The sequence below is a fragment of the Poecilia reticulata genome, linkage group LG14 (assembly GCF_000633615.1).
Source record: "Poecilia reticulata strain Guanapo linkage group LG14, Guppy_female_1.0+MT, whole genome shotgun sequence".
Classification (NCBI taxonomy): domain Eukaryota; kingdom Metazoa; phylum Chordata; class Actinopteri; order Cyprinodontiformes; family Poeciliidae; genus Poecilia; species Poecilia reticulata.
Window position 1 is genome coordinate 7,938,120 of NC_024344.1, and position 9,637 is coordinate 7,947,756.

Sequence of the window (9,637 nt, forward strand, 5' to 3'; positions counted from 1 at the left end):
TTTCTACCTCAAAAACACTTTACCAAACAGATATGTGTGTGCGTATGTGTTTTAGTGCCCTGTCTGGGCCAATTATTGATTTTTGTTCCAATGTAAGACAGAGTGAAGCTCTGCAGCCTCGTCGAGGAAATAGGGGTGCTTATCTGCGGTGCAGAGAGCTACTTTTTGCAATAAAATATTGAAAGGCCCATATTAGGAGAAAGCCCTCAGGACCTAAGTAAAGCACGCACGTTATTGAGCATTCTATCTGGGATTCAGCCGCAGAACAAGAACAAAGAACACTCAGACAACAGCTTACAAGACTTTTGTGGCTTCTATAGTCGAGACTGAACTCTAAACAGATAGCTTACTGATATGAGGGGCGAGGTGCAAGAAAACAAGGAAGCGGAGACGCCAGAGGTGACTGCCTAATGACCTAAAAGCATCGAATAATAAACGCATAACAGGTCGATTGTTGATCTCATGATGGTTGTTGCATCAGTATTGCTTGTCAAAATATGAAATATCATGGAGAAAGTCAGAAAATCGATAATTACTTTCACTGACAGTATTTTGTCACTTCAGTGAGACAATCCCAGGTGTGAATGAAACAATTAGTGACTGCTGCATTCAGCTTGGCAGCCACATTTTCAAGGTCTTTCATAAATCTTGCCTGTCATTCATTCCCAAATCACTCTCTATGACAAGTTACTTTTCCAGTGAGCACACTTTTCAAAGCAAAAAGGTATATGTATTTTTATTCTGAAAATGATTCTAAATACAAAAGAAATATATAGGTAATCGTTATAAGAGGTGAAAGAAATATTTTGACCGTAAAGAGCGTACGTTCTAGTTCCATGTCAAATTAATTTAGAATAAGAGATCATTTTTCATTTTTGTAAAATTACATTTTATAAAAAGAAGATTGTAATATTGCTGTCAATGAGACTCTGATTGGAATGTGGCACAGAAAAAGAAATGTAGGCAACTTGTAAGTGAAGTTGCAGAATCGGACGTCTATGGTGAGAATGTTTTTGAAAAATTTTTCATCTACTTGGGTCTGGGATCTCATGATTCTTATTAAATGACTATTGATGAAACAACAGTAACACAATATTGGATAATACTGTAGTCCACATGCTGGTTTCTTGTTTCGTTTTGTTAATAAATCATCCTTAACCACACTCTCAGATTTGTCGTTTTTGCATTTTTGACCTCTACAATATTAAATTATGACAAAGTTGAAAATAATTCCTACCTGGAGAGAGAAATCCATCCTTTTGATGTTGGGAATCATGGCTCCAAACTCCAAGGATTTGACCCTCTTCTGCTTCACACGGAGTTGTTAACTGCTCCAGTTCATCCTGGAGGTAATGGTCTGAAGATGCTTAGAACACCACAAACACAATCAATGACAAAGAGCAGCTGTGAGGAAATCCAATTCACACTGGGAACAGTTCAACTTCGTGCAAAGTATGTAGACAATTGTCACTTTGGTCTCACAAGGCTGGATACTCCTTAAAACCCCACACTAGAGCAGAGCAGAACACCGCCGGGCAAAGGAAAGAACATCTGCAGCGGTGTCTATTAATCATCTAAAAAAATAAAAAACAAAACCAACAGATGAAACTGACAAAGCAAAAAAAAAAAAAAAACTGTCCTATGAGTTTGTGGCTTCTAAAACCTTCTCTGGAAATCAAAATTGAAATAAAGCTATGTTCACACAGCAGTCTGAATTACCCAAATCCGACGTATTTATTTTTTTTGCCTTAAATGCGACCTGTATCTGACCTTTTTATGACAGTTTAAATAACATCGATGGGATGTTTTTGAATGCAACGCAGGCCACTACATCCCATACGTATAGATCTTTTCAAACATGACCAGAATCTGGCCAGATCTCATTCATCCCATCCGACCTAAACTTCATTGATACTCGACAAACGTCACTATTCTGAGCGCAAGCTGGGGAAAAAAGAACAACCACCGATAATGGACGATAATGATTAAGTTGTTCATTTGCTGGCTCAGATCAGACAACTTCAAAATCGTAAGATATACTTCACCATTAGCAAACTTCTGAACCTGATGGGCAGAGTCCTTGGAGGAGAGAGGATTTTCCAAGGACCAAGATCCTATGATTACAACCCCCAATCAGCTGACTGGTCCAGAGAGATGCGTGGGATACCTGTGATAAGTGCTCCCCCACTGGACAACTGGCTCTTGTTCCAGTCTCGCTGCAACAGCAACGAAGCGCAGTCCCTCTTGCAAACTCTGCACAAAGTCTCCGGGCCCATCGGCATCCGGATGCAAAGGTCTATAATAATTGAGTTTGAAGACAATCAACTGTCTCTCCTCAAAGCTCTGTAGCACAACGTGGGACAACAGACTCAAATGGTGGTGGTTGTCCTTCCCAACAGCAACAAGGACAAGTACAACAGCATTCAGAAGTATCTTTGTTTGGACTGTCCGACTCCCAGTCAGTGTGTGGTGGCCTGTACCCTCAGCCGACCTCAGGCACTCATAACTGTGGCAACCAAGATCGCCCTGCAGATGGCCTGCAAAATGGGAGGAGAGCTGTGGAGTGTGGAGATCCCTCTCAAACAGCTGATGATTGTGGGCATTGACTGCTACCATGACACGTCTGCTGGGAAGCGGTCCATTGGCGCTCTGGTGGCAAGCCTCAACCCGACCATGAACAGATGGTACTCAAAGTGTGTCCTGTAGCACAAAGGTCAGGAAATAATGGATGGACTGAAAATGGCCCTGAAAGACTACCTGAAATTCAATAATTGCCTGCCATCTCGCATCATTGTGTACCGGGACGGAGTAGGAGATGACCAGTTGCAAAGTGTCGTCAACTACGAGGTGGCTCAGATGATGGACTCGATCAAGGAGTCCATCATCTGACTATGAGCCCAAGCTAAGTGTGGTGGTGGTCAAGAAGTGCATCAGCAGCAGGTTTTTCACCATAATCGGCGACAAGTTCACCAACCCACCACCGGGTACCGTCATTGACACGGAGGTCACCCGTCCAGAGTGGTACGACTTCTACATCGTGAGCCAGTCTGTCAGATCGGGAAGCGTTTCACCCACTCACTACAACGTCGTCTACGACACCAGCGGACTGAAGCCTGACCACATGCAGCGGCTCACGTACAAGCTCTGGCACATGTACTACAACTGGCAGGGAATCATCCGTGTTCCTGCTCCCTGCCAGTACGGCCATAAGCTGGCTTTCCTGGTTGGGCAGAGCATTCACAAGCAGCCCAACGTCAAGCTTGACGACTGCCTTTTCTATCTTTAAAGGACCGTTGTTGTTGTTTTGTCACCCATTCAAGTTTCCTATAAGAGTGTGTTATTTTGTTAAGAGAAAAGCAGTTTGTATGTGGTCCTGCATATTGTTATGTGTAATTAAGTTACACGGTTGTTGTTTTTTTTGTGTGTGTGTATCTGTGTTTAAACAAAACTGTCAAGAGAAACTGCTAGAATAGTACAGTTAAGAATTACGTTGGTTGTTAATAAATGTTCAGACATTTAAAAAAAAAAAAAAAAAAGTTTACCTCCGCGAACCAGTTAGCATAACACAGAGCACGCTCTCTGCTGCGCATGCGGGACACTAGGTCGTTTGCAGTTCACGCGAGAGTCGCATGTTTGTAATTTGTGAACAACAAAAAAGAACAAACAAAATCTGATTTCACACAAATAAAAAATAAAAAATCGGAATTGAGTATTAAGGTCTGCAGTGTGAACGTTAGTCTAAAACTAAGTAGATGTATTAGGAATGTAAATCAACCAGTCCAAATAAACCTCTGGAGCACTGATGAAGAGCTCTGGTTCAGTAAATTTTCAAATGTGAATTTTCCCAAGGTTTAAATTTTGCCGATGCTCAGGAAACACTCCCTCAAATTTGAAAGCTTTTTTCAGTACAGTTATGTTTTGATTTTTTGATAAGAACAATGTAGCGAAGAAGCTTTGGCATAATATACACAGCGGTACTTTAATAGGAATAGAACTGAAAAGCTTATTGTGAAGAATTTGTGCAGCAAGGAAATCCAAATATGGGAGAGACAAAAACAACAGCTCTCAGAGCACACACGGGAGCAACAAGGGGCAGGAAGAAAACAGAAAAAAATCAGCAGCGAAGGTGATTATTGAGAGGTGATTACTGGCGTAAAAACAGTGAGTCTGAGTAACTCTAGGAACAGTTGATAAAAATTATAGGGCAGCATTAACACAGGTACTAATAAAACTGTGTCATAGGAAAACTTTGCTTACTCACACCACTTAAGGTTTCTGAAATATTCCTGAGCACACACCTTCACGTTGCATGTTCAGAGATGGCATTCTGCATACCTTAGTTATAATGAGTAGCAATTTGAGTTACGGTTGCTATTCTATCATCTTGAACCAGACTGTTCATTCTTCTCTGAACACTTACATCAAGCAGGTGCTTTTATCTGCACAATTTGTTTTTCAGGTCATTCTCTGTAAACGTGAGCTGGTTGCGTGTTAAATGCCAGCAGATCAGCAGCTCCTGTAATACCCACAGCTGCTGTTCTGGGACCAAACAACCCAGCCACATCCAAAGACACCTAAATCCTGTTTCTTCCCTTTCTGACGCTATGTTTAAACTTCGGCAAGTTGTCTTCACCATGTGTAGACGCTTAAATACAATTACTTGCTACCATGCTAAGTGGATAGTTTGTTATGTGTTAACAAGCAGCTGAACAGGTGCACCTATAAAGTGGCTGGTGAATGAATGCAAACACTTCAGGGAAACATGGGGGAATATATCTAGACAAAAACACATAAAAACAGAAACATGAAAGAAACGATCCATCCAAGATGAAAAAGCATCAGAGGAATGACAATGTAATGCAAAAGTCAGACAAACCAAATTAATTCATGAATTTTAACTATAATCTGTATAATTGTTTTATTGTTACAGGGGAAAAAAATTTTATTACTGTTAGAAACTGGATGAACTTAAACCACACATGTACAAATAAGGGAGAACATCTGTAGCTGGTGATTACTCTACATCTCTATGTTAATTTGTAAATGTAATTAGTTGATAATGCTCACTTCTAACAGGTGCAGCTGCTGGTGCTGCTCCACAGTCTGCTACAGAGCAAAACCTGGCTTTCATTGTGAGATTACCTTATGCACCAGCAGGTGACAGTATTCCTACTGCTCTCCATCCATCCAAACACAGACAAAATAAAGCCTTTGACTCGAGTTAAACATGCTGCAACACAAGCCCATCTAGATGAAATGTTCTGCAATTCGCCACCAGAGAAAAATGTTTTACAAATATATTGATTTCCCCTCAAGCTTGTATACAAGTTGAGGTGTTACAACCTCATGTGCGACAGAGAGCATTTATGTGATGGTTAAAATAATGCATGATTTGAACATTTTTTTTTAAAGAACAGCATGACTTACTTGTGTAATAAGCTCCTCTGAGTGAATATTTTACTGTAATTGCAGGAGTTTAGAGGCATTTCTCAGCTTTGCAAATTAGGTCCAACTCATTCAGAGTGGCAGTACAAGAGTTTGACTGAGCCACTCTGGCACACGAATATTTCTGGTTATGCGTTTCAGGTTGTTGCCCATAGTGAACCAGTTCTAAACTTTTTGCTGCCCTTAACAGGTTTTCTTTTATGTGTTTGTGTTTAGCTTCCATCCATCTGCTCATAACATTTGACTGGCTTCAGTTGCTCTGCCGGAAAATATTATCTTCACATCATAATGCTACCACCAACAAATTTTGCGCTGGTGGCAGGGTGATGTGTCTGTCACACATTGTGCTTTCTACATGTAGGTCAAAGAGTTTGATTGCTTTCTTCTTGCCACTGAAGGTCAGATGTGTAAACTGAGTCCACAGCTGTCTTGCTGACACATTCTTCTACCAGATCTAGACAACACCTCCAGAGTTACCCAACCCTGCCTTAAGCACAGCGTTATCCCTGCGATACTTTGTGTGTTCCATGGTCTTCATGTTATATTTAAAAGATTTATTTTTGACTTGTATAGGTTATGATGTCATGTTGATTTTTCTTGTAAGAGGAAGAGCAGAGTTAGCACAGGCCAAAGGTAAATACAATCTGAGTTGTTGATTAGAAAATTGCCTAACTTGTTTCTATTTATCACAGAAGGGTGAAGTGCTGATTGGTCTTGAATGGTTGCAACAAATGCTTTCAGTATTTGTTGCAAACCTGGTGTGTTAGTCCAGGTTTGTGTCCAGAAGGTGCTTTGCAGGTTGATGCACAGAATGCTCGGTGACTAGAGGTGAGCATTTGCTGCAGACAATGGAGGGAAACCACGGCCCGAATTCTGAACGATTCTCAGAGAGTTCCTATATTTGCCCGATAAGTCCTAATTTAAGGCTACGTTCATACTGCAGCCTAAGTGAAAAGACCCAAATCCGATTTTTTTTTTTTTTTTTTGCCTCTGTTTTTTTGCCTTAACAGTTCAGACTGTTGTTATCCAGTCTGAACAACACAGATCGGATTTTTTCTAATGCAACCCAGAGCTCTTGGATCTGTGGTTCTAAATGCGATGCATATCTGATCTTTTCAAATGTGACCTGAGTCTGTACAGCCAGATCCCATTGATCCGACCTGAACGTGACGTCACTGTTTTGCACTCTTCACGCACGCGGGAAAAAAAAAACTAACAACTATTGAGAATTAAGTTAATGTGCTGGCTCCGGTCCAACAACTTCAAAATCGTAAGATAAGCTCCACCATTAGCATCCACGGCTACCTACGCAAACACAGCACTTTACTTTTTTTACGGCAAAACACTGAGCACGCTATGTGTGACGTTATTGCACCCTCTACCGCGCATGCGGACACAGATCGTTTGCAGTTCACATGCAAGTCGCATATATTTAAAAATGTGAACGACCACGCATAAAGAAAAACAAAATCAGATTTCACAAAAAAATAAGACCTGCAGTGTCAACGTAGTCTAAGAGTCAGCTGTTGAAAGGACCTGGGCGACGAGACAACAGAAAATCCCATCTTAATAAGGAGACGTGGGTGATCCCGTTGCTAGGTGGCGATCCCGTTGCTAGGTGTGACGCTGCTTCTAGGGAGGTTTGGTTCTTCTTCTTCAACTTCTTTATGACGATTGGTAAACCTAATGGAGCATTACCGCCACCAACTGGTAAGAAGCATAGACCAAATGTCATATCCAATCACGTACTTTACACGGTCTTAAAAAATAAGATATGGTAGCTTTTTCTTCTTGAGCCTTTCTGAAATAGATCACTAAAGGTCTAGTTTTGACTGTGATTGGTTGATACACAAAACAAAATAAGACAAATGTGCCCCAAACAGTTGACAGAAATGTAACGATCTTTGAATATGGATTAATAAGTGTCATAATGATGAAACTATGCAAAATTGAATTAATCACCACGTGGCATCAACATGTTTAACCGCACCTTATTTACATCATCATTACAGTGATTTGTCAGGACTTATCATATTTTACAATGTCATCTATTTGATATTACGTTCAGCTTTCAGCCATGTCTATTTGCCTGTATAAACTTGTTTGAGATGACAAAACAACATAAAATGAAGAAAAGGAATCCAAACCGGACAGAGGTGATGGGCCTGCTGCTGGCACAGCACTATCCATTTTATTTAGAATAGCTTTCCTGACAATCGCTTCGCCACTGAGTGTCCTTGCTTAAGACACTCAGTGGTTGTCTAGAAATTATTTGAATTTTCCTAAAATGTCATCAGGAGCAACCTTTAGTCTTATAATTCTTTAAAAATAAGGACCAAGGAATTCATATAAATACATGTGGAAAAGAGTTGCAGAGGAGTTCTGGGTGTTTGTGTGGGAGGTTCTAGTTAGAGATCAGCAGCAAAAATGGCATCTAGAGGTGACCATGAGGTTACTGCACTTATATCATCTACCTGATGAGAAGATAAGGATCAGGTGTGCAGACACCACAGCAGCGCATCCATGCCCACTTAAGGAAAGCAAGCGCAGCAGGAGATGAAAAACAGGTTGTGTGGATGGAACCATCCAGTAATACTCTCCGACAAACATTGAGCTCTTCTCAGAACAAAATATACTGCTCAAAAAAAATAAAGGGAACACTTTAGTGTTTACTTAAGTGTTTAAGTGTTCCCTTTATTTTTTGAGCAGTGTGTTTATACTGAGTTGAAATTACAGACAGGTGTACTCTGTTTACTGATGAGGCCATTTGGCCAGTGGGTTGTATTGGATTTGATTTAGGGGTATCAGAGTGGAAGAAGAAAAATATAAAAATGCAAGACAGACTTTTCAGGTTTTATTTGTGAATTTGTTTTTGAAAGTCATGCATTATTTTCCTTTCACCTCACAGCTATGCTCAACTTTATGTAGATATATTATAAAGTTGATATATCAGACATAATTCCAGTTAAATAAATTGTAGGTTGTGGTTGTAAAGTGTTAAATTATGGCAAAACCTCTAGAACTAGTTTTGCAAACATAGTTTGCAGCAATAAAAGCATTTTTTTTTTCACATACAAAGAAAAGTTATTTTGCTTAAACCTCGGATGAATGAACATTTCACACAGAAATATACAATAGCAAATCCCAAAGTGCTAATAAAATTTACATCTCAGTATTGGTGAGATGTAAACAAAGATGTAGCTTCCCTTCAGCTAATTAAGGGAAACAGCTAACTGTGTGTAACATTGTTGATGTTTCTGTGTGACATGAGGTTTTAAGATCAAATCGTCTGGCTGTTTTGCTCTTGTATGCGATGTTTATACAGGAGTCCTGTCTTGTCCTGCATTGTTGTAATGTAGAATGTGGACAACTATAAAACCGAAAATACAAAATGAGATGCTTTGAATGCGCTAGCGTGTGAGAGAAGCACAGACTTTCCTTTCTTCACCAGATTTTTGTTACTGTCATTTTAAATTTTTTAATCCTTTCATCCTTTTAGTCCCATGACATCTCTGATCTAATATTGTGGAAATAAAAGATGTAAATCCTTCCTTCATCATGAAAGGATTCAACAACCAGCCAAAGGCAAGAATATGAGGCAAATAAGAGAAAAATAGAAGCAAAAAGAAAAAGAAGCCAACGCATGACCTGAAAGCTTGTGAAAGGTTATGGAGAAACATCGTGTTTATGACATTGAAGTGCGAGACAAATATTACACCTGCAAATGTAGCACATCATTTTGTATGACAGCTTTCAGACATGTTTGCAGCAGTGTAAGGAGAAGGAGTGGTGGGCTTGTTGTGAAGCAGTTTTTCCATCCTACAAATGCAAAAAAAAAGGGAAAACAAATCTTCCCTGAAGTTTACATCATAGAATGGAGCAACAGCAACAAAACAACATGATCCATAAATAATGTCAGCAAAACCTTTCTGCAGATGTTTCTTTTTAAATGTCAGGCAAATATGTTCTTTTGTTTACTTTTTGTTTGCATGTGAAATATTAATTGTTTGCACCCATAAAAAAAACCCATAAAAGATGGGAAGCAAATGTTGACTCTAAATTGTGAAAAGCAACCATAAAAAATTTGAACACCGCCGAAAAGAAAAAAAAGTATATATATATATTCTATTGATACCATCTAAATCATTGTTTGTAACAGGCTTTTTCGTACAGAATATTATAACATGGTTTT

At 39.6% G+C, this 9,637-nt stretch overlaps 1 pseudogene; it reads left to right on the top strand.

Annotated features, from left to right (window-relative positions):
* The first annotated feature begins 354 nt into the window (after nucleotides 1-354).
* On the top strand, nucleotides 355-3,381 carry LOC103475681 (piwi-like protein 1 pseudogene; annotated as a pseudogene).
* The last annotated feature ends 6,256 nt before the right edge of the window (nucleotides 3,382-9,637 follow it).